At 44.3% G+C, this 25,593-nt stretch overlaps 1 long non-coding RNA gene across 1 annotated transcript in view; it reads left to right on the top strand.

The window, feature by feature from the left end:
- Positions 1–776: 776 nt before the first annotated feature.
- The window catches only part of LOC143403562 (uncharacterized), a 46,329-nt gene continuing 21,512 nt past the window's right edge, over positions 777–25,593 (top strand). The window contains exon 1 of the long non-coding RNA XR_013091875.1: positions 777–914. This is a non-coding gene — a long non-coding RNA (uncharacterized LOC143403562). The remainder of the gene's footprint in view (positions 915–25,593) is intronic.

Here is a 25,593-nt window from a genome sequence, read left to right as displayed (position 1 = left end):
CTGGTTTTCCAGAGGTCAGGAAGTATTTACTGTGACATCATAGTAGTGGTGGGTGTTGTGTACGTAGCCAGGGTAGCCAAGTTTTCCCAAAGTTGGGACCATGAATAATGCTGGGACCAAGTTGGGACCCAGAATAATTGTGTTATTGGGGTTCAATAAATTATAATAAGATGTTATTATGTGCTAGTATTTACTTACTGTGTTTCAATAAATTATATTGAGAAATTATCAATGAGTCCGTGTCAGAAACTGAGATATGACTGTATATTTGATTTAGTGAAGTAAAAATTTCCATCAATCAAACAAAGATTGCAAAACTGCATTCCTCCAGTCGGCAGAGAAGGCCCGAGATCCTACTAACTGCCATTTCACAAAAGAGGATCCAGTCAGGGGGTCCGATGAGTGGACTTCTTGGGGAGACAGCAGCACACAGTATTTTCAGGGTGTGAGTGGAAAAGTTTCTCAGTGGCAGCCCAGACACCAGGCAGTTCGGAAGAAAAGGGGAGAAGACAAATTTGGTTCCAACAGAGTGCAGTCACTTGGCTTCCAGGGGCCACAGCAAAGAGGGTGGCGTGTAAATCTACAAACGTGGGGCTTTGGGCGGGACCAGCAGTGACTCTTAGCCTAGAGAGCTGAGGACTGAGCTGCCCTTGAAGGTCCCTAAAGGACCAGTTGGAAGCTCAGCAGAGGAGGGCTGTCAGCCAGTGGGAGGAACTGGGGTGACCTTGTCCTGTTCAAGCCAAGGAACTATTGAGAGAATCTGAGAGACCAACAGGGCCTGGCACAGGAGAATTAGTGTAAGGAGAGAGTGCCCTTGGGGGTGAGCTATGGCCAGCCTGAGGGTCTCTTCATTGAAGGGAGCAAAGCCGGACACAGGGCGAGCAGCAGTGAATGGGGAGCAGTTTTCCATAAAGGTAGTGACCAGCTGGGTCTAGGTGACACGCCATTTCTGTGACAGGAACATCATCCCAGCTGTCAGAAAATGTGGCACATTTTCCACTTGTCATCTGTCCTGGAAGGAGAACCTGAAATCAGGTCTGAGTGAATCACTGATGTGGTCAGGTGAGGGGGATCCTGGACAAGGAAGTTTTGTCATCAGTAGAGGGTGGCAAGGCATTTGGGGATGGCATGCAGGTCATATTTTTGGTTGGGAAATCAGCACCTCGTCCCAGTCCTGGGCTCTCCCTCCGTGTGGGGCCACCTGGGCCTTATAAGAGGGCTCCCTGCCCCGCTGAGCCATCTTCCTGCCATTCAGTTGTGGACCCTCTTTGGAGAATCTGGTGAGTAGGACTCTTGGAGGCCTTTCTTGGCCCTCAGTTATCTTAGGCTTTAACTTGGGGGGAACGTGGCCATTTCCCTGAACCAATCGATGCTCGTGAAGGGGGAGAAGACGACAATGAGGTTTTGGCAATGATTTTTAACTGGTACTTGGCAGATGACGTTGAAGGTGGTGAGGGAATCGGAGTCAAAGGTGCAGATCTTATGGAGTCAGGTCTTAAATGGATGGAGTTTTAAACAGCTCCACGTTCATTCCAAATATATCCTCCTCCAAGTGCAAATCTCCTTGAGTGATGGGCTGGAGCCTTCGCAGCGCTCCTCAAAGACTCTCGGCTCAGTTCCTTTAAATGGGGAACCAGGGCTTAGGAAAGGTGAGAACCGACGCTTTTTGGGGATTGGCTAGAATTTTAATACCTGGAGTTTCTTTCTCTAGGTAGATATTTATTTTCAGAAAGATACTTGTTGTTGCTACATAAGTCATTTTGTTTTAGAAACTGGTATAATATGAGATTAACTGAAAAAGACCAAAGAGTTGAGGGTAAAACATCCTAAAATGGAAGAATGAAGAAGTTACACAAAATCATAGACTGAGAAATCAAAACAGGCCCCTGGAGCCCAGAGGATTCATGTCCTAGGGATCTGTTCTGCCAGTGATTCTGTCTAACAGAACTGCTTGTCTGTCTGTCAGATTATCTGAGAGCCAGGAGACATGTCCTACCAGCAGCAACAGTGCAAGCAGCCCTGCCAGCCACCTCCCGGGTTCATGCATAAGTGCCCTGAGCCCTGCCTTCCACCGCAGCATCCTGAGCCCTGTCCACCATGTCATCCTGAGCCCTGTCCACCATCACAGCATCCTGAGCCTTGTCCACCACCACAGCATCCTGAGCCTTGTCCTCCACAGCATCCTGAGCCTTGTTCTCCACAGCATCCTGAGCTCTGTCCACCACAGCATCCTGAGCCTTGTCCACCACCACAGCATCCTGAGCCTTGTCCTCCACAGCATCCTGAGCCTTGTTCTCCACCACAACATCCTGAGCTCTGTCCACCACAGCATCCTGAGCTCTGTCCACCACAGCATCCTGAGCCCTGTCCACCACCACAGTATCCTGAGCCCTGTCCACCACGGCACCCTGAGCCCTGCCATCCACCTCAGCACCCTGAGCCCTGCCATCCACCACGGTACCCTGAGCCCTGCCATTCACCACAGCATCCTGATCCCTTCCATCCTCCACGGCACCCTGAGCCCTGCCTTCCACCAAGGCACCCAGAGCCCTGCCATCCTCCACGGCACCCTGAGCCCTGCCATCCACCAAGGCACCCTGAGCCCTGCCATCCTCCACGGCACCCTGAGCCCTGTCATCCACCAAGGCACCCTGAGCCCTGCCATCCACCACGGCATCCTGATCCCTTCCATCCTCCACGGCATCCTGATCCCTTCCATCCTCCACGGCACCCTGAGCCCTGCCATCCTCCATGGCACCCTGAGCCCTGCCATCCACCAAGGCACCCTGAGCCCTGCCATCCACCAAGGCACCCTGAGCCCTGCCATCCTCCACGGCACCCTGAGCCCTGCCATCCACCAAGGCACCCTGAGCCCTGCCATCCACCAAGGCACCCAGAGCCCTGCCATCCACCAAGGCACCCTGAGCCCTGCCATCCACCAAGGCACCCTGAGCCCTGCCATCCTCCACGGCACCCTGAGCCCTGCCATCCACCAAGGCACCATGAGTCCTGCCATTCACCAAGGCACCCTGATCCCTTCCATCCACCAAGGCACCCTGAGCCCTGCCATCCACCAAGGCACCCTGAGCCCTGCCATCCACCAAGGCACCCTGAGCCCTGCCATCCTCCACGGCACCCTGAGCCCTGCCATCCACCAAGGCACCCTGAGCCCTGCCATCCACCAAGGCACCCTGAGCCCTGCCATCCTCCACGGCACCCTGAGCCCTGCCATCCACCAAGGCACCATGAGTCCTGCCATCCACCAAGGCACCCTGATCCCTTCCATCCACCAAGGCACCCTGAGCCCTGCCATCCTCCACGGCACCCTGAGCCCTGCCATCTACCAAGGCACCCTGAGCCCTGCCATCCACCAAGGCACCCTGAGTCCTGCCATCCACCAAGGCACCCTGAGCCCTGCCATCCACCAAGGCACCCTGAGCCCTGCCATCCACCAAGGCACCCTGAGCCCTGCCATCCTCCAGGGCACCCTGAGCCCTACCCACCCTTAAGGAGCTCAGAACCATGCTCAACTTCAAGGTGCCATGAGTAATGTCCACTTGCTCTTTGCCCACCTGCAATACACACCTCCATATGTCAACAGAAATGCCCTCCTGTCAACCAGGACCGCCTGCCAATAGAAGTGTTCATCCAAGAGTAAGTAACAGCACTAGAATTTTTAGGGACCATGAAACAACACGATCTAGAGACTCTTCTTAAAACTCCATCCTCCTCCCTTCAGCCATGGTGACCGACAGAACCTTCCTTCATTTCCTACCTTGTTGGCACTGACGGAGGGAGGGCTTTGCTCCTGCACCTGATACTGTGTCGCTGGAAGATGGTCAGTGGGGTCCTTGCCTGACCTTGCTCTGCCAATCACCCGTCTGTCTGTGATCTTGATGGTGGTCCCATTCTGTGAGCCTTTCCTTGTCTATTTTGCTTCTCCAATAAAGCACATGCTTCATGGTCAAGCCAGCATAAGTTTTGTTTGCATTTTGTGTGTTTTTAAAAACCTCGTCTGTGAACTGTGTTAGATGAGTGTTCTTTTCCATGCCTACTGCATTATTAGAATCAGGCTTTCAATCATTGAATTCAGTCTTGCTTGATACATGCCTTTGGATTGATTGCGTCAAATAATTCTCATATTGGTTTGAAACTCACTTTTACCCCTTTGAACTTGATGACCTTGGAAGATTATTTAAACTTTCTTAGCTTCAGTTTCTTCAAAAAGTAGGGAAGAAGGTATTCAACTCAGGATACTCTGAGAAATGAATTAAGTAGTTCATAAATTTTTCCTGATTGTCTACCCTGTGCTAGGCAGTCTTCCAAGAGCCTGGAATATGGATGATGGTAACAAAGCCATTATTCTTAGAGAGTTTATATCCCTACCCCACAGACACATACACAAAAAATGAAAGTTATGCAGGCCTGGGTTATATTTAGAGAAAATTGTTGAGAAAACTCTTCTAAAGAGACTTTTGTGCAAAGACACAAAGAGTGAGCCATGGACATACCTGGGGGTAGACTGTCCCAATGAGAGGGAATGACATGTCTTGAGGAAGTGCAAAATAGCAGCAAAGAGTGTCAAGGGGACACTGTCTGCAGGTGAGGTCATCTCTAGGTGACAGTAATGGTTTTGGTATATACTAAAGGGTTTGCGGCCATATTCAGCTGAAGGTTTGTGTGAAAGGTCACCTAACAGTACTTATGGTGATTTTTAAAAAGCAAAATAAATAAGGAATAAAGTAAAACTCTTGTAAAAAATTACTTTGAAGGGGTAAACAATTGAGAAGTAGCTCTACTAGTTATTCCACGTATCTAGGTCAGTTTTCTGTTGCTGTGATGGAACACTTAGGACGGGGTAACCAATAAAAAGTGGTGGGTTTCTCACAGTTCTAGAGTTGGGAAGTGCAAGGTTTAAGATTAAGGGTCGTGTCTGGGGAGGCCTTTCTTGCTGGTGGGGACTCTGCAGAGTTTTTAAGAGCTTTGTATTGTACATAATAGTTGGGCTCATCCCAGGAGCTCACACCTGCCTGAAGTTGACTTCATTCATGGTCTCTCCTCCCCCTCCCTGTCCACCCCCCCTTCTCCGTCCTCTACTCCACTGCACTCTCTTCTGCTCTCCTACTGACTCATGTTTGATGGTTCTTGAGGCCATCCTTCCTTCCCTCCCCCTTTCCTTTATTTTCCTCCACCTTCTGCACATGAGGGAAAACACTGGACCCTGAGTTTCTGAGTATGTTATTTCCCTTCTCTCTGAGGCAGCCCAGAGCCACAGAGGGTGAGACAGGGAGACTCACTTTATAACAAGGGGCTCCACCCACAGCTCCCCAAGCCATTCCTTCATTCATTCATCTGTCCCTGAAGTTCCATCTTCTAATACCATTTACATGTGACTTCAGGGATCATGTTCCAACCTGTGAATTCTGAGGAACAGCATTTGAACTAGAGCACCATCTTAAAGGGAAATCCATTTCATCAATTTCATTCAATCATAGTCAGCAAAATGCTGGGGGAATATTGTTCTTGATGTGGGAGGCCAACCTTATGGGTGACTGAGTTACACTCCCCAGCTGGGTGCTGAGGCGCTCAGTCACAGAAATGGGTGTGTCTTGCTATAGCCCCATGGGTGAAGCTATGCTCACCTGTTCATTAAGGGTGGAGATTCCTTATTGGTTGACTGCTGTATCTATTTTATGCTAACTAGATAAGCTGTGTAAAATGTATAAATACCACTCCTGTCCTACAATAAAGGGCTTCCACTCCTGCTGTATCAAGGTACACAAGTTGTTCGTCACCCCCCCGGTTATTTTGCTGCAGCCGGACTGCGGTATAACCCCTTGCCCTGTTTAGGATAGAATCTTCCATGAAGTGCCTTGTGTGTGTCCCCTTCTCTTACTGTGCCCTTGGGTGTGGCCTACCCAGGTGTCAGTCAACCTGCTGACAGTGGACATCATGAAGATAGACTCAGGCCCCTGAAACCTGACCCCTTGCCTCATCTGAATAGCTTCTCCTCAATAAAAGGGGTCAGCATGTGCTCTCTCTCTCTTTCTGCAGACCCTTAAGGTCAGAGGAGCCGTCACAGCAACCCCAAACAAAAAGGTATTTGTGTCTCTTGTGGGGTTATTTCGTGCAGCCCAGTCAGCCCAGTTTAACTAGAGTGACCCCTGAGCCTTTTAGTCGCGAGAACAGAAACCCGGGACTTATCCCTAAAGGAAAAGCAGACTTTACAGAAGGAAACACAAAACGACTTCAAGTTATTATCCCAACAGTAAATTCTTCAAAAGAGCTCGGGATTAACATTGTTGCTAGAGCTTTCCTCCATCCCCCATTTGGTTTCTGAAAAAATAAAACAATCTTCATATTTTAGGGAAACATAATAAAGCATTCATAAAGTTCATAGACTTTAGCTGTATGTGGTGAATGATCCTACACTGAACTCTTGTGCAGCCAACCCCCCAATCAACAAAAGTAATATTGCCAATCCTCCAAAAGTGCCCCCCACCCAATTGCTTATTCAATGACAGTCCACTCTCTTACTTCTGGAGGTAAGCACAAAATCACATGCTGACTTTTAATGTGCATCCTTTTGTGTGTGTGTGTGTGTGTGTGTGTGTGCGCACGCACATGTGCATTTTTTCCAGTTTTTGAACTGCATTTAAACAGAACCATGATATATGATTTTTTTGGTCTATCTTCTTCCAATCAACATTATGTAGTTTTAGTTTATTCATTACTGTATTTTAGTATACCATTGCACAAGTATGCAACTCTGTCTATTTATCTATCTATTCTACTCTTGATTGACATCGGGTGATGTGCCATTTCGATATTTCGTTCATGACCACTAGTGCACATGTTCACATATTTTCTAGGGTAGACTCCCAGAAGTCTATACATTGAATCTTGCTAGGTAGCACACTGTTTCTAAAATGCATGTACCACTTTCAATTCTTACCAGCTGTGTAGTGGGTTTTCTGTTTCCTCTCTTACTTTAAATGAGTAGACCATTGTTACACTTCTGACAGTTTTGTCTCTCTGATGTGTGTGTAATGATCTTTGGTTGTGCTTTAAATATGCTCTTTATTAAAGATGAATGGCTTTTAAAAGTTCTTAAAAGTAAAAAATGTTCATTAGCCATTTGAATACATGATTTTTTGAGGTGCCTGCTCAAGGCTTTTACCCAATTTTCTTGCTGATTTTTAAATGAGTACTCAACATATTTTGGATACTGATCTTTAATAGTGATTTACCTAGCCCATGGAAACTAAGACTTTCTTCTATCTTTTCTGCCAGAAATTATATAGTCTGCAGCCTGTTTAAACCTATTTAAATCTAAGACCTATTTAAATATTTGACACATTTTGAATTGATTTTCATGTATGTGAGGTAAGAATCAAGATTCAGTATTTGAGTTTGAGGACCATTTGCTGACAAGATTTTTTTCCATTGAGTTACATTTACACCTTCATTGAAATTCTATTGACCACATACACACACGTATGTGTGTGTATATATACATAATACTGTGTGTGGGGGGGGTGTTTGGGTCAATTTTGGGATTTTCTGTTTTATTCTGTTGATCTCTATGCTTATTATTATGTTTATATACTGTCTTGATTAGTGTGGCTCTATAATTAGTATTAAAATTGGATAGTATCAGTTTTCCAACTTTATTTTTCTTTATCAAAATGATTTTGACTGGTCTGAGTATAAATATTCCCACATACATTTTATAATTAGCTTGCCAATTTCTTTTAAAATTCTCAAGGGGAGTTTGATTAGAGTCATATTAAATCTATGGGTCAGTTGGGAAAGAACTGATAACTTGGCAATATTAAGGGTTTTAATCCATAAGTAAGGGATATCTCTTCATTTGTTTACTTTGTCTCAACAAAAATTCAGAGTATTCAGTGAAAAGGTCTTATACATTTTTTTTTGTTAAAGTTTTGTGTACCTATTTTTGATGCTATTGTAACAGGGTCCACTTCATGCTTTGAACATGACCCTTGCTGCTCTGCCTTTGTGGCTTATTTTTAAAAGGGACATGGATTTTTTCCCCTCTTTCTCTTCTTCATCTCCATAGCCCCTAACCACGGAGGATGCAAGATTAACATTCTTCCCATCCTAGGATGAGTTACCTGCCCGTCTTTGAACTCACACACCACAGGAATGATGTCATAAGACTTCAGGACCAGAAGACCTAAGAAAGAGTCTCTTTGTCAAGGTCACAAGTGAATTAGGACTCCTGACAGGGCACAGCTGGAATGTAACCTTTAAATCACTTCTTTAAAAGCCTTCTGTTTCCACTGATGGTTAGAATCACAGCCTCCAGAGTTTCTCTTTTGCTAACAAAGCAACAAAGTATCTTTTTCCTTTTTTCTTGTCCTCCTTATTTGATTGGTAACTAGAACAAGGACTGGACTTTTGGTAACAGGACTATTAAGAGATGTTTAAAATTTTTATTTTCAAATTGCCTGTTACTACATATGATGCATTTTACCTTTTCTATTTCTATAACCCTGAATATTTAAATTATTCCCACAGCTTCCTCATTATCTCCTTGCTTTCATCCTTGCTGTTAGCAATCAATGCCCAACTCAGTAGCCAGAGTTAACCCCTCAAAGACAATGTCACTTCCCTAATTAAACCATTGCCTTCTCAATCAGAACAAGAGCCAAAGTCTCCACATTGGTCTACAAAGTCCACCTCTGAAATCTGCCTCATTTATTTTTCTTCCTCCTTCCCGCCCTCAGAAAAGCACAAGTAGGACAGAAAACTGGGTCACAAAATGATGGAATGGGATACAAGATTATTTTTCTTTGTATAACTTTGTGTGCAGCATCTCATTGTACACTATGTGTGTCACACCTACTGTACAAACACTGTTAGTTGGTACCATAGCACATCCCTTAGAAATAACCAGGTCCTGAACTAAATGATCAGTTTCCCCAGGTGTTTTCTTTGATTTGCTTGCCACATGTTCAGCTTATGTTCCTTTGATCTTTGTGTTCCTTAGCATCTGTAGGGCAGAGCCGTCAACACTTAGGACCGTTCTTGAGAAATAATATTTAAAATATAACACATGCAAACAGATCCTTTCTTTAAGAGGAAAGATTACAACTGTTTGTATTGAGAGGGATCAAAAAGCGTTATTTTTAGCTCCTCTTTTGTTTCCTTCTTTCCTTTTTCCTTCTATTGTGGTTTGGATGTGCAAGACGGTTCAGAGGAGAAAGGATTGGGTTGTGAGTGTCTTCACCCAATCGGTGAATTAATCCCTGCTGGGATTGACTGAGTGGTAACTGGAGGCAGGTGGCGGGGTGGCTGGAGACAGTGGTTAATTGGGGGTGTGGTTGTGGGGTATATATATTTTGTATCTGGAGAGTGGGGTTTCTGTCTCTTGGTCACCATGATGGGAGCTGCTTCCCTCTACCACCATGATGTCCTTCTCTCCCACTAAGATGTTCAGCCTCACCTAGAGCCCTGAGGAATGGAGCCGGCCTTCTCTGGACTAAGACCCCTGCAACCGTGAGCCCTCAAGTACACTCTTCCTTCTCTACAATTGTTCTGACCAGGTCCTTTAGTCCCAGCAGTGGAAAAAGCCGATGAAACAGAAATTGGTTCCGAGAAGTGGGGTCGTTGCTGGGCCTAACCTGCCCATGTGGCTCAGAAGCTTTTTGGGCTCTTTGGAATTGGGGGGAGAATTTTGAGATGCATAGCAGCAGTGCCATCTGGAAATGCCTTAGATTGTTGGAAACAGTTTCATGGCCAAGTCTGGTGGGAGCTCAGAAAACCAGAGGGCAGTAGGACTGTGGTCAGGGAAGACAGGACTCAAGAGGGCTCAACAAAGGAGGACTCTACTGGAATTTGGAGTGGAGGCCATTTGTGTTACGTTCTGGCTGAGAAGCTGTCTTCGTTTTGCCCGAGTCCCGAGATTTTCTGTGAGGCTGCTTTTAGAAGCGATAGACTTCTCCATCTGGTGGGAGAAATGTCTAGGCAGCATAGTGGTAAGGTGGTGGTGTGGATATTGCTAGCAGATTTTAGCCAAATTTAGTGATATCAGGAGCAGAAAGCAGAGCAGAAGGATCTGGAAAAAGTGAACTTGAAAGGCCAGAGTAAACCACTACGGAAATGCTAAAGACTTTGCCTAGAGATAATAAGAAAGATGGCCTGAGGGCATCCCAGGAGCTGGAAAGACCACACCCATCTCAGGCTCCAGGGAGTAAAAGTGAAAATTCTCTTGAAGACAGCAGTGGAGAATCCTCTTGCACAGGGAGGCCTAGGAAGTTTTTTCAACATGATCAGCCACCCAGACCCTCAGGGGCTGCTGCAGTAAGAGTCCCTGGAGGCTGGACTACTGCTCAGATGGCCGCAGACCTTGGTGTCAACCATGGAGCTGGTTCTGCAGGAATGCAGGATGCTGGGGTTAGGGGTCATGGAGGCTTCCACCAAGGTTTCTAAGGAAGGCCTGGGAGGTCAGGCACAGAGCAGCAGGGTCAGAGTCCCTGCAGGCACCCCGAGAAGGCAAAGCATGGAGATGTGGGGAGGGAGCGGAGCTGCAGTGGAGACCCCAGAGATTAGGAAATGCCAGTCTTGTGGGGCATAGTCCTGGAAAAGCTGTAGGAGTTGAGCGGGGAGAAGCCAACAGAGAGGCCACTTGGGCTGCAACCTGCAAGGCCACAGGGGTGGAGTTACACAAGCCCTTTAGAGAGGACATCGTGGTGCCACGTGCCCCAGGTACCCGACATGGAGCACAGGACCCGTTTGCCCAGTGGATTCAGCCTTGCATTGGTCCCATCCCTTTCTATGCCCCTGTTCTTGTACATGGAAATGTTGACCTTCGTATGTTGGATATTTGTGAATTGCTTCTGATTTCACAGAAGCTCACACTGCGAGATTGCCTTGGGCCTCAGAGAAGACTTCGGACTTGAATTTTGAGCAATCTTGGAACTGTTGACTATAGGGACTCTTGGAAATGGATGAAATGTATTTTGCATTGTGAGATGATTGTGAGCTTTTGGGAACCAGGGGTGGAATGTATGGTTTTGATGTGAGGTGTCCCCCAAAAGCTCACGTGTGAGATGGTACTAGAGGTTTAGAGGAGAAATGATTGGGCTGTGAGAGTCTTAATCCAATGAGTGGATTAATCCCTGGTGGGATTAACTGAGTGGTAATTGGAGGCAGGTGGGGTGTGGCTGGAGAAGATGGTTAATTGGTGGCATGGTTATGGGGTATATATTTATGGGGCATATATTCATATATCCCCGTTTCTTCATCTATGGGGGATAATACCTCAATGGTTACTGTGGAGACTAAATGGGTTTGATGTGATAGAAGGCACAGTATTTGGTGGAAATGAGTTGGCATGCTTGAAATTTAACAACTTGGTAGTTAATTAAGCTCTGTATTGGAGGAAGAAAAAAAAATAGACTTCGTCAGTTCTCCATGTCCCAAACACATTTGATTACAAGCATTTAAAGTTTTATTTATTTAAACACAGGACACAATCTAAGAACTGTCTAAGAACCATCTTGTGATAATCAGGGGAGTGGGAGGGCTAGGGATGCTGAAGGGAGGGGAAAATATTTTAGATCAAGTTCAGCTAAATTTAAATGAATGTCTTTAACATTTGCAGGTAGCATTTGTTTGAAATAATTAAAATATTTTTCCAGTAAAATATTAAAGAAGTATTTCTTGACAATATGATATTTTTCTTTAATTGAAATTTAACTGCAGTGAGTTAAATGCTTTAACAATGCACATAATACACACTTAAGATGTAATGAAAGTTTTCTTATTGTGGGGTAAAATTCATGGTCATGACATTTACTTCGATAGTACTTTTTTCTACCATGCGACCAGCGCACTGGTTTCATTAATGAGGTTCTTGGCATAAAAGTTAGCTAGCGAGATCGAAATAAACACACAGACTCAGTTACCTTTTTCTATGACCAGGTCCGAGACGGCTCCCCTCTCTGGTTCCCACCTCTAACCGCCCGGCAGGGCAGCAAGGATTACTCAGGGCTAGCAGGAGAGAGAGAGAGCGAGCACGCCAGGGAGTAGCCTTTTATTGGGGAGCAAGAAATTCAGGGGAGAATTCCATCCAATGAAGGTTGAAGGGGGAGCCGCACTCCAAGGTCAGGGTCAGTGATTGGGCCTCCGGGGTCAGTGGTCAGTTACACCCCCACACGGACAGGTTCTCTCAACAGGAGAGGGCCGGGAAAGCTCCGACACAGCCAGAGCGCCTCAGACCCTAACCAGGAGTCACCCAGTCACGTGTGAGAATGGCTCCTGACATATCCCCCCTTTCTTTTCTTAAAAATGAGGTGGCAGTTCACTCTCTGGAGTTTCTGCATTCTTGTTCTGAAGACTTGCCATCCTATGATTACAACACAATAGAGAATTAACAGCAAAGAGAGTAATCCAATAATGTAGCAGGCCGAGTGTTTGAGAATATTTCCAGGGTTGAATCCATTTAACTCCTTCAATATTTGGTTAGCCAAGGAAGAAGGATCTGAAAAATCAGCTCTATTATTTTGAATGTCTTGGATATGGTGATGAAGTTCCAGAATATCCAAGCTATTATTACTATTTTGCCAAATACCTAACAAATGGTTTTTAACCTTCTCCCAATCCCAGAGAGAAGCATTGTACTTGGCAGCTGTAACACACACATATTTATAATTAGCATGGCATTTAAGCCTTTCTTTAAATTTTAAGGCTGAAAGTTCATTACCTATGTCTATAACAGTCGCCTCTAAGGCGTTTAATTTAGTCTCAATCTTTTCATCAATATTTACTTGATTACGCAGAGCCTTGGAAGTATTTTGAGCTAAATTATTAAGAAATTTTGCATGCTGAATATTCTGAGACAATGTCAGAGACGCAGAGACAGTTGAGGCAATAAAAGAGACTAGCGCCAAAACACCAACAATTATAACTCCAATAGCACGTTTAGGTCTTGCCAGCTGGGCATAAATTTGCTGCAAGGACTTGTAAACCAGCATCAGCATACCATGGCTCTGAAATATTAGCAGGTAATAAAACGAAAGAGGGCTGATGAAGTATCGGCACTCCTTTTCCTCCATTATACCTAGTAATACAATTGGTTAGGTTACATTTATTACAAGTAACCATATATCTGTCATCTATCCATTTAACTTTTACATTTCCAATAATTAAAACATAAGGAGATTGGACACAATCTCATAAGCCATAGCAAGATCCCTCTTTACAGTTCTTGCCAATAAATCTTGGTAAGGGTTTGTCTGTAAAATGTAAGAATTCTGAGGCAGCAATTAAACGCCAAATATCTTTTTGAACACCACCTTCACTATAAGTCAAAACATTACTAACAAATCCTGCAGGTGTCATAGCAGAATTTCTTCGTAACTGTCTCTTATCAATTTTTGGAGACCAGTCTAAAATATACCCACTATCTTTAGACACCTTATGTTGTACAGGAAAGGGATTTATACAATCCATCCATTTAGGAAAGGTGCCAATCTCAATTGTAGAACTATTTGGACAGTGGTGTATCTGTGGAGGTTTTGCAGAAATGACTGGCTTATTATGGGAAAGTCCCATCTTAATTACTGATCTAGTATTAGGTTTTAAATCTCCATAAATAGAATTATTTGTCAGTCTAGGTCTACCGATCGCCGTCTTTTCTTCGAATGATACTTTCAGACAGCCAGCATGTTTATCGTGGGACCAACACAAGGGTAATTGGGCACTATAGCCAGAATAATTAAATCTAGTCACATGATTGGGAGTAATATGAGTATCTCTAAATCCTCCCATCATGAATGAGTCATTAGTAAATACTGGAATAGATTCTCCAGTCCACACAGCTGGGTGTACCAGGGGTGGATCTGGGAAATATGTCCAGTAAGTGTCTACTTGATCCCCCTTTACCTGACAGCCCAGCAGGGCAATTACTGTTGCTACCATCATCATTGGGGTCCTCTTTTCTCCTAGGTCTCGAAGTATTCGGGAAGCCTGGGTTGTCAGCTTCTTCACGTCTTTCCATGAAATCAGCTTTTCGGCTGGGTCAATCTGGTCTTTCTTCATCCTTTTCCGATATCTCCTCCTTCTGGATGGGGGCTCCTCTGGGTCGATCTTCAGTCGCTTGAATCTGGGTTCTATCTCTTCCATGTCTGATAGCACGTTCAGGCACCCAAATAGGACGAGAAGAATTTTCTGGGAAAATACAAGCATGTCCTCTGCCCTATAAAAGCACTGGGTCTGGGCCCTTCCACTGACCGGTCTGTAAATCTTTCCACAAAACTTTGCCTAAAGGGCCTGTTACTGAGGGAGACATTTGTCTCTCAGCAGCAGTGTGACCTTCTGCGTCACAGTTTAAAAAATTTGAAACAAACAAGGCATGATTAAGGCTATTTTGGGGAGTCATAAGCCTATCCTCCCTTTTAGTTTTTGTAATTGAAGTTTAATAGATAAATGAGCTTTTTCCACAATGGTTTGGCCTTGGGGGTTATAAGGAATTCCTGTTTTATGATTAATTTTAAACTCTTGACAAAATTGTTGAAAAGAAGAGCTTACGTAAGCTGGAGCATTATCTGTTTTAATCTGCATAGGGCATTCTAAAACAGAAAAAGCTGCTAGGCAATGAGTTGGGCGCCAATTCTACCACGCGGCCAGCGCAATGGTTTCATTAATGAGGTTCTTGGCATAAAAGTTAGCTAGCGAGATCGAAATAAACACACAGACTCAGTTACCTTTTTCTATGACCAGGTCCTAGAAGGCTCCCCTCTCAGGTTCCCACCTCTAACCGCCCGGCAGGGCAGCAAGGATTACTCAGGGCTAGCAGGAGAGAGAGAGCGAGCACGCCAGGGAGTAGCCTTTTACTGGGGAACAAGAAATTCAGGGGAGAATTCCATCCAATGAAGGTTGAAGGGGGGGCCGCACTCCAAGGTCAGGGTCAGTGATTGGGCCTCCAGGGTCAGTGGTCAGTTAGACCCCCACACGGACAGGTTCTCTCAACAGGAGAGGGCCGGGAAAGCTCCGACACAGCCAGAGCGCCTCAGACCCTGACCCGGAGTCACCCAGTCATGTGTGAGAATGGCTCCTGACACTCTTTGACTTATTAATAGGAAATGTTTATTTTTTGGCATTAATTCGTGTGGATTTTGTAAATTTTTTATGTGCTCTTTACAATTTTGTTTGGGGTTTTACCATGTATGAGTTCTAAATTTTGATGTGCCCATGTTTGTGCTTTTTTCCTTTACTGTTTGTGTAAGTCATGTTACATTTAAGTCATGTTACATTGTTTCATCTCAAACTTATGAAGATGTTCTGTATTTTTCTAATAGTTTGCATCTGATCCATACTTTTTGTATATGATAAAGGTCAATATAAAGGCTGATTTATGAAAGCTAATTAATTCCAAACTGTTTACTGAGTATTAATTCTTTCTCTACAGATTTGTAATACCACAATCATTGTATGGCAAGTTCCCATACTCATAATTGGGTTCCTGGACTCTATTCTGTACCATAAAACCAAATTAATCCTTTTCTAGCATGCTTTTAATTATAGCTTAAGTCTACTTTTTGATATCTGGAAGGATATGCCAGTACTCTTAGATCTTTTTCAAATTTTGTATTGGTTATTCTTGAAAACTTTCTTTCCTAAATATTCTTTTTTTTTTTAAAGAGAGAGTGGAGAGAGAGAGAGAGAGAGACAGAGAGAATTTTTTTAATATTTATTTTTTTAGTTATCGGCGGATACAACATCTTTGTTTGTATGTGGTGCTGAGGATCGAACCCGGGCCGCACGCATGCCAGGCGAGCGCGCTACCACTTGAGCCACATCCCCAGCCCCCCTAAATATTCTTGATTATTATGTCTTTAAATATTTCTTCATGCTGGGCTTGGGGGTGCATACCTATAATCCCAGCTATCTGGAAGGCTGAGGCAGGAGGATCACAAGTTTGAGGCCAGCTGGGACTTCTTAGTGAGAACTAGTCTCAAAATAAGGAGGATTGTGGCAGAATGCTTGCTTAGCATGTGTGAGGCTCTGGAGAAAAAAAAAAGTCTCATTCTCTCTCCTCCTCCTGGAAAAAATGACTTTTGGAATCTAATACTAACTTGTGGAATAGCCCTTCCAAAGGAGGCAAGAGAAGATTTGATAAAATCACATGCTCCTGAAATAATTCCTGAACCTAAGGTAGGTGCTGTTTCTAATTTCTAGTATCTCCACACAACCGAGCACGTTAGGAATGTGCCTCACACGACCTGAGAGCGTCCCTGTTCCTCCTGGAATCTCTGAAGAACTCAGTTTCCTAATATTCCTAGAATGACTAAGTTGCTGAAATCTGCCCCCCACTGGGGGTGTGTGGAAGGACATCTTGGCCCTTATGTCCCTCCTGAATGGGAGAAAGAGGATAGGCATACAGCCCATTTCAATACGGTTGTCACCTCTGTTTTCCTAGGCTCCATGCCCCTTCTCCGGACCTTTTCCTCATACACGGCATGAGTCATCTTTTTCTTTTCCCCTCCCTACTGTACCAGCCCAGTCCAGCTTTATAGCACAGATGCGCCTCAGCATCATCTCTTGTAAGTAAAGAGACATCTTCTCTAGGGGAACAAGGAGGGGGCCTGCTCAGGGAAAGCCACGGGCAGACCCCGAAGGTACCGTCATACTGACACCTCGAATTAGCAGTGGGTCCCGTTAGAGGAATAGCAGGCATCTGTCTAAAGAGCTTCATTCTTTACCATTTGGGCATATGTTTTAAATTACCGATTAGGGAAATGTCCTTCTCCCTCAGAGAGCTAATGTTTCTTGAACACACTGTAACATGCATTGGGCTTAGAATTTAAGATTTATTTTCTCAATTCATTTTTGTAGAAAACTTTGACTTGGTTATTGCAATTTTTCAAATTTGAAGCTCAAATCTGAGCTTTAGAGAGGTTCAGAAACACTTAAGGGCACACTACCGTGGCACACACTGACGGCATAGCCAAGCCTCCAAGTTGAAATAAAAGTAACATTACTGGGGGTGAGTTTACTCTATTGAGGTATTATCAATGGTTTCTGTGATAGCCCCTATTTACTTAATAAGCATCATCCAATGTGTTGAGTGGTGTAAGAGTTTACTGAGCTTAATTCCTTGAATATGCTAAAAGAAAGTGTCAGCAATCCACTGAATGCTACTTGATATAACAATAAATTGTAAGGATCGATTGAAGTAATTTGTCTAGGAGAAGGCAGTGCAAAGTATTTAGGAAAATAGAGCAAGCTCTACAACTTCACAGTAGTAGAGCTCAGATATTGAAAACTTTTTGAAGGAACTGATGGACAATAACTTTGGGTGGACAGGGAAGCACAGAGGCCCAGGGTCACGAAGACCACAAAACACAGGTCTCTGTGTTAATATGCATCCCATGGAGTCATGGGCAGAAGCATGTGGCATGTCAGTTCACGGCTTGCAAGGCCAAGGGGAAGGTTTTGTGGTGGTGATCAAAATGATTAAATATGAAGAAAATGTATATCTCCATGTCATTTGTATCTATATTATCTATGTCAATCTGTCTATCTGCTATAACTTGGATCCAGATTGTCCCCCACAGACCCATCTGTTAAAGACTTGGTCCTCAGACACTGTCTCTATTGGGAGGTGGGGGAACAGTTAAGAGGTGGGACCTACGGGGAGTCTTCAGGTCACTGAGGGCCTGCCCTCCAAGGGGACAGTGAGAACCCAGCCCCTTCTGGCTTTCTTTTGCTTCCCGGACACTAGGTGAGTGATTTTTGCTTCACCACATACTCCTGCTATTGTCATCAGAGGTATAAGGAGGTCTCTTGGAGCAGAGGGGACTTCTACTGAAACCCTCCAGGCTATTGAAGCCCAAAGGACTGAAACTCATCAGGTTTTAGTAGAAAGGAAGAGGTGTATTGCACAAGTGAAAGACACACTTGAGGGGCGTGTGGGCGAACTTAAGTGCTGAGCGGTGCCCAGACAGGTGGGTTTTGGTATGTGTTACTTAAGGAATTAATGCTCATAAACAGAGGTTGAATATGGATGAAGTTCTCTGGAATTGGGAGGTACCTTCACGGAACCTGGATCAGCTTTATCAGCATCTAATTAACAGCCAAGGGCCGTGTCAGTACACGTGCTACTCAGTCTTAATGAGCAGAAAGGTGATGCACCTATGTGAGGCACTAGCTGGAACTGGCTCAGTATATGGCCACCTGGTGGTTAGGAAGACTGTTGGTGTGTCAAATCCAATGCTGACAGGATGCTTGTGGTGAAGCCAGAAGCCATTTTCACGAGCTCTGTCTCCACCCCTATTTCCCCCATTTCTTATCTCACAATGATGTGTCTGTCACATTATAGGCCCAAATTAATGGAACCAAAGGAGTTTTTGTCTAAAACCATGAGCTAAAGTAAGTCTTTTCCTTTTATAAGTTGATTATCTCTGGAATTTGTTACAGTAATGGAAATCTGACTAACATACTATCTATCATCTATCTATAAGCTGGGATAAGGAATAGGGTTTGCCCACCCTGGTCATATCATATCTCTGGTATCTCAGTGCACAAAGCTGGATACTAAGCAGGTAAAATTGAATGATTTATCTGCAGGGAGCATGAAGGGTTATGGAGTTGGGAAGAGGCTGGGGCAGGCACCTCTACCAATAAGTCTGGCAGAGAACATCTCATATGCTTGTCATGCCATATGACAAAGCTCTGCCACCTAGTGAAAGGTCATCATGGGCTTGCGTGTTTCATGTTAGCATAGTATGGCAATTCATTCTTTGGAATTCCAGGCAGATGGTATTTGTTAGGAAACACATGTATATCCTGGTCTGCTTTGCTCTATGACTGGTCTCCTGGCTCCTATTTATAGGACTCTCCACCTTAATGCTGCCTTTTTGTCTACACTGAGCTATAAATCTTTCGGGACTTGTGTGAGTACGACTCGTGGAGACTTCTTGAGCACTTGGATGGTGTTAGGGCTTTGTCTCAAGAGAGAAAGGACTAATGTTTAATTACTGATACTTAAGTTAAAAGAAGAAAGTGGACTTGTGGATGGTATAATTAAATCATCTTGACTGGTACTTGGTGCCTAATACTGAAGTCTATAAGGGAAATAAAGTTTAAAGGGCATCATTAAACGGAAGGAGAGTAAGAGGTAGTAAATTTTGTTTACCCCCTGCTCCATTTCAGTTCCAAATGTCTGTCTCTTAGAGTGCAAGCCCTAGGTGATGGGTGTGAAGCTTTGTCATTCTAGAGCTGATCCTAGAACTGCCTGTCGCTTAGTTCTGCCATTACCTCAGATGAACAATCAAGACCTTATGTGGGGGGTGGGGAAGGAATTTGCTGTGGAAGTAGCTCAAATTTGGGCAGTAATATTAACATTTTACCGACATTTTGCTGCTTTACAACAAGGGGAATTGTTATTTTAAAAAGTGGTGGAATAAAAGAAAGGTAAAAAAAAAATGTTCTTCAAATCATGCTTCTACCCAGTGCTAAGATGATTTAATATATAAAACATTACTTTTTAACAGTGACTAATGGTTTTAGAATTTGAGTCATGTAAATTAGCTGAAATCGGCTGAAGAAAAAGGAAGGATTCATTGCTTAGGCAACTTCTTTTTCCTTTTTTTTTTCTTTGTGATAAGATCTCAATGGACTTAAGTTATGATTTTTATTCATATTTTTAAGGTCTGATTTTGAAATCTCCCTTGTCACTAGTTAGACTTACTAGTTTTCATGATTCAAGTTTTAATGAAGGTCACTATGTAGTATCCTGCACTGCATGCAGATTATAAAGTTCCTGGTGGAATATAGGAGTAGAAAAGCCCATCTTTTTTTTATATTGAAGAGGCTCTATAGCAAAGACTTTCTGCTTTATTATTAATGAATGTTTGAAATGTTGTTCTTAAGTAAATGTTGACTGTGTCTAAAAGAAAGAATAAAGTCCTGAAAGAAAAGAATTATAAGACAGAAATCTGCTCAAAATCCTAGACTGTTTCAAGATCTAAGCAGATTCTTGGAGACTGAAGGGATATTTGTTCAGCTCACCCAAATGACGTTTGGTAGTTTTGTCAGCTGGAGTGCTGTCTTGGAGACACTGTCACCTGCTGTCCCACTCCCCCAGATTCTCTTGGATCTGGGAGAGAAGCTGTTATGGTTTGAGTCTGAAATGTTGCTGCAGGAGCTCATGTGTTGAAAGCGAGTTTCTCAATGCAACTCGAGGTTCAGAAGTGGGGCTTTTAGGCAATGATAGGATCATAAGGACTCTGACCTTATCATTGGATTAATCCACTTAATGGATTGACTCACTTATGGATTAGTCCATTGAGAGCTGAATGAACTGCAGTGAGCGGGGATATAGTTGGAAGACACTGGGGATGTGCATGGGAAGGGCTTGTCTTTACCCTGTCCCTCCCTCCCTCCCTCCCTCTTTCTTCCTGCTTCTTTTCTGCCATGCCCTTTCACCAGGATGATTCTGCTTGGAGCCAGCCAATCATGAACTAAAAATTGCGAGCAAAATAAATCTTTCCACCTCTAAGTTGTTCTTGTCAGGTAGTTTGGTCACGGTGACATAGATGTCAAGCAGCTCTGCGAGCCATCTCCTGGGTGTCCATCAAGTGCCCAGAGCCCTGCCCTCCACCCAGGTGCCCAGGGCGTTGTGTGGTGCCTCCTCCTGCCTTGTCAGCAGCATTACCCTGCTGTGTAGCCAAGCCACCCTGCAAGCACAAGTGCCTACCCAAATGCAAAAGCCAGCACTGGAACTTACCAGGACCATGACAAGAAAAATCAGCTTCAGGCCTCCATCTCCTCCTTTTCAAGTCTGTCATGGCGACAGATGGCATCCTGACCGTAGGGCGTGGCTGCCTGCTTCCTGGTCTAGAGGCTGCACATGTGGTTGGGACGGCTCCTGGTGACGGAGGAGGCAGACCACCTCAGGATGGGTCCAGGACTCTTCCGCCCTCCTGGACAGCTCGTGCCTTCCCTTACAGACTATGGGTGGGTGTACACGTGAACTTGCTCCACCCCCTGACCTTTATTCTGATTGGCTCCTGTGCAGTATATAAGCTGTGTGTACTTCCTTATTAAATGAAATCCTGCTTCGACTGTTCTCCCTGGCACGTCTGATTGTCCTCCCGGAAGGGAGGGCTGGGGTGGGTGGCCAGTCGACCTTGACCCTTCTTGGCTCGTCTTGGTCCGGGTGTGCTTTTCCTGCTTCTCCCACTGGTCAGGAGGAGACGGGGGCTAAAAACCCTGACACCTGACAACTTCTTTAACCCTTAGCTTCTCACCTGCCTGCAATGACAGTCGACAGAATAACTTGTTCCTGAAGTGGACGTCACACCTCGGGAGCCGTGTCTGCCTGTGGCATGCAGCCAAGTTATGGGCAGGCTTAGCAATGTCCAGGTTCCCAAAGCCAGAAGAATTCTCAGAAGAATGTGTACAACGTCAAGACCAATGTTTTGGGGATATAGCATATGAACTCTCCTTTATTTTCTATTGTGGTTTCTATCTTCATGATAAATTAGTCTTTACTTCTTTTGGTCCTGTTCTGACATATCAAAGTTCTGTTTGTTAACTTACCTGTTGAGTGATTACCAGGTTTTTTTTGTTGTTGTTTCCTCACCAAAAAAGCACAGTATTTGTCACACAGTAAGCATACAATAAACTGTAGTTACATTTTGTTATTGTTTTTACCATTGCTATTATTTAAATAATAAAGAAATCGATAGGAATAATGTAGACAGAGGATCTTTGTGAATGCATTAGCCTATTCCAGGTTTTCAAAGGGCTTTTCTGAATGTCACAATCATAGTTAAAAACCTTGATCTTTTATTTTGATTCACTTGCTGTAACGTGGACCCAGATATTTTTCTCTCTTCACTTTAGTACCTGGGGCCTTGCTTTCATCACCTAGGAAGCTGTACGTTTGTCTCTGCTTCATTACTAACGCACGTTGGGATAGAACAGATTCGTTTTAGCATTTTGTTTGAATCTCCTTTGCTATATGTGGTCATTTAGTGTCCCCGGCTTTCATTTTCAAATGACCTTTAAGTTCTGAATCTCAAAATGAAGGTAAAAGGGATTTAATTTGGATGATCTTATCAGGGAGGGGAACACAATTTCTGGGATTGGAATTTGTACCTGACTAATCACTTAGTTTCTGACACTTAGCAACCTCATCTCTCAAATAAAAAATATTTGTAAAAAATTAGAGTGTAGAAATTACAATATATTTAAGACCCAAATTGCTTGGCATCTCACCATATCCTTTCCCAGCCATGACCTATTCTCTAGCTCACTCTCGTCCTCTCATTATCCTGTTATTTCCCCCTCGGACCAATGAAGTGCTGGTGGGAGTTTCGGAGCTGTAGTGTCTTTAGTAGCATCCTGGTGGACTGTCAGCCTTCTGGTGGGGAGAAAGGAAGCCCAAAGTCAAAGCCCCTGGAATGGAAAAGATCAGAGTCATCTGGTTTTTATAATAATGATTTATTCCTTCACTTACTAGATTGAATTTTCATGTAATGAACCCACCTGTGTAATTTCCAATTACTGGAAAAATAGAAATTCCCTAGGTTTCTTCCTGGGCACTCCTCAGGCTCCCTTGCACAGGTCACTACACTCCTGACTTCATTGCTGAGCTGGGTTTACTTATGGCTTGAACCTTATGCAAATGGAATCGTGTAGAACATACCTTTTCACGTTTGATATCATTCACCTGGCGTTATGTTTTGGAGGTGTCATTTTTTTTACACGAGCAATTCACTGCTCTCTGACATTGCTTTGTGTGCTTATCCTACAATTGATTTATCTACTATATTTTTTTTTTGTAGATTTCATGGTAATTTGAAGTCATCACAAATAAAGCTGCCATTCTGAGTGAAATTAGCCAGACTCAAAGTCAAGGGTCAAATATTTTATCTTAGATGCAGAGGTTAGAGGAAAAGACGGGAAATAGAAAGGAGATCGGTGAAGGGGAAGGGAATTAAGGGGCAGGGAGGAGGGACAGGAGAGGGAGGGACCCTGGAAAAACATTGACCAAATGATACATGTACATATCTCTAAAGCATCAATTAAAAACCAATAGACAGAGGACCAGGAAAGTGGAGGGAAGGAGAGCGGGGGGAAGGAGGGAGGGAGGGAGGGGAAGAAGTAGTATTAGGGACTGAAGCGGAGCAAATTACATTCAGTGCATGTATGATCAAATCAAAACTAACCCCACTAATATGCATAACAGAAACTCACTTATTATCATTTGTATTCTTGATTACTACCATCCGACTTGGTGTGGTTTTGATTTGTATTTCCCTGATTGTGAGGTAAGTTGATCATTTTTCCTATATTTGTTGGCCTTTTGGATTTCTTCTGAGAAATGTCTGTTTAGTTTTTTTCCAAGGCACTGTTCATAGAAAAGACTCTTGTTTCAATTCATGCTCAGCATCTTCTTTGATCTCTTGTATTTTTTAGTAATTTATTACATATATTTCTGTTCTGATCTTTCTATTTTGGATTTGGTTTGCCCTGGCTTCTCTAGACCTTTGAGATACATTACATTTATTTGAAATCTTGCTATCTTTTATTGCTATAAAACTTCCCTCTTACTAATCCTTCTGCTGTGTCCCATAGATTTTGGTAGAGTGTGTATCCATTTTCATCTATTCTTGCCGCAGCCCAGCTGGCTGGGCAAAATAGCCAGGGAGTGACGAGCAACTTGTGTAGATTGATACAGCAGGAGTGGGAGCCGTTTATTGTAGGACAGGAGGGGTATATATACATTCCACACAGCTTATCTTAATTAGCATAAACTAGATGCAGCAGTCAACCAATAAGGAATCTCCACACTTAATGGCTTGCTGGCGTTACTTCACAAACCACTCCCTCTGGCAGCTAGCTTAAATCACAGTCCAAGTAAGTTCTGTAGGCAGCTAGCCTAAGCTGTAGCAGCAGAAACAGCAACAGCTCCGAAGTCTCCTCCATTTCTCAGCCGAAGTTTAGTCCGGTTTTCAGCAACACTGGAAATTTTTTCACCCTTGTCCTCATTGGCACTGGGACAAAGGCAGGAACTCCGGCAATGATGCTAAAGAAAATCCTGTAGCATTCCACTAAGAAAACAACCTTCTGAACAATTTAGCACATTATCTCAAGGATTTTTACATTTGAAATAGGCCTTAATAGTGCTCATTACTCATTAGCTTCCAGGTGTGGGAGAACCATTGTAGTTACTGGCCTTGGAAATGATCAAACTTCAGGGATGCAGGCCTTCTTCCGCCTGCAGCATCCTGGGCAACCCCAGATGGCCGCCCCCCCCCCCCCCCCCCCCCCCCCCGAGAGTCTGTGAAGTGTTCCAGACTCAAACTGCCACTGGGCACAGGGAGCAAGAGCCTGTGAGACTGTGCCTCCGGGTCAGGTTTGGATTTGGGCTCTCTCAGTGGTGTCCCGCTCCCTGGGCGGGGACGGGGAAGAGTTGGCTGCCACCACTTGGAAAGTCCTTGCTGCGCCATGACCGGCTCGTGCGTGTGGCAGCCGCCACGCTGATTCACGCACCCTCTGGTAATGAAAAGTATTCACTAATAGCGTTTTGTTGCAACTTTTTTCCTGATAATCCTTCCTCCTCTGAACTTTTTTCTTTCTGACTAGAATTCCTGGGCTTCCATCAACACTTGCCCTAACTATTCTTGGTTCCACTGGGGTGCCTCCTTCCTTTAGTAATTTACTTTTCACCCCTTCCATATTTTCATCATAAAGACAATACAACATTTCAAGACAAAACAAGACACAAACATACTGTATCAATCTTCTCCATTTTCTCAAAATGACCATTTTTCCTCTCGCCCTATCTGCCTAGGGACGAGCAGATTGCTCCCGTCCTATCTATGGACGGGCAGCTTATTTTTTTTTTTTCATCACTTCCCCCTCAGTGTCCCGGGGCTCCCCGTAGGAGCCACCATCTGCCCACAGCCCGGCTGGCTGGGCAAAATAGCTGGGGGGTGACGAGCAACTTGTGTAGATTGATACAGCAGGAGTGGGAGCTGTTTATTGTAGGACAGGAGGGGTATATATACATTCCACACAGCTTATCTTAATTAACATAAACTAGATACAGCAGTCGACCAATAAGGAATCTCCACACTTAATGGCTTGCTGGCTTAACTTCACAAACCACTCCCTCTGGCAAAATTCCAGGTGCCATCTTGACTTGTTTACAGACCCTAACATATTCTGAGATTTAAAATACCTTTTATTTCATTGTGAGTAGAGAGGCATGGGGAAGGACCCACTGGGAGTTCGAGGTGTCTGTTCTCTGCAGCGGTAGGGGGGTCCCCAGGGTAGTGCTGGCTGGCCTGAACTGGGTCTCATTTGTCCATAGGGGGCCGAGTTCTTCCTGCGCTGGCCCTGCACCAGACATTTCTTCCTCCTGATGTCAGGTGAGCCACTGCTCCTTCTGCCTCTTATTGAGGTTCAAGCCCTTTGGTTCTTTCAAAGACCTTGCTGTTGTGGGTTGGAGAACGATGTGCTTCTGTAGTTTATGTGGATCTTATTTTCAGCAGGGTGAACTCTAGCTTTCTCTAACTTCCTATATCCTCAGCAGCAGCAGAACTC

The sequence above is a fragment of the Callospermophilus lateralis genome, chromosome 7, assembly GCF_048772815.1.
Source record: "Callospermophilus lateralis isolate mCalLat2 chromosome 7, mCalLat2.hap1, whole genome shotgun sequence".
Taxonomy (NCBI): domain Eukaryota; kingdom Metazoa; phylum Chordata; class Mammalia; order Rodentia; family Sciuridae; genus Callospermophilus; species Callospermophilus lateralis.
The sequence above is the reverse complement of the archived record's forward strand: the minus strand, read 5'-3'. Positions and strand labels throughout refer to the sequence as shown.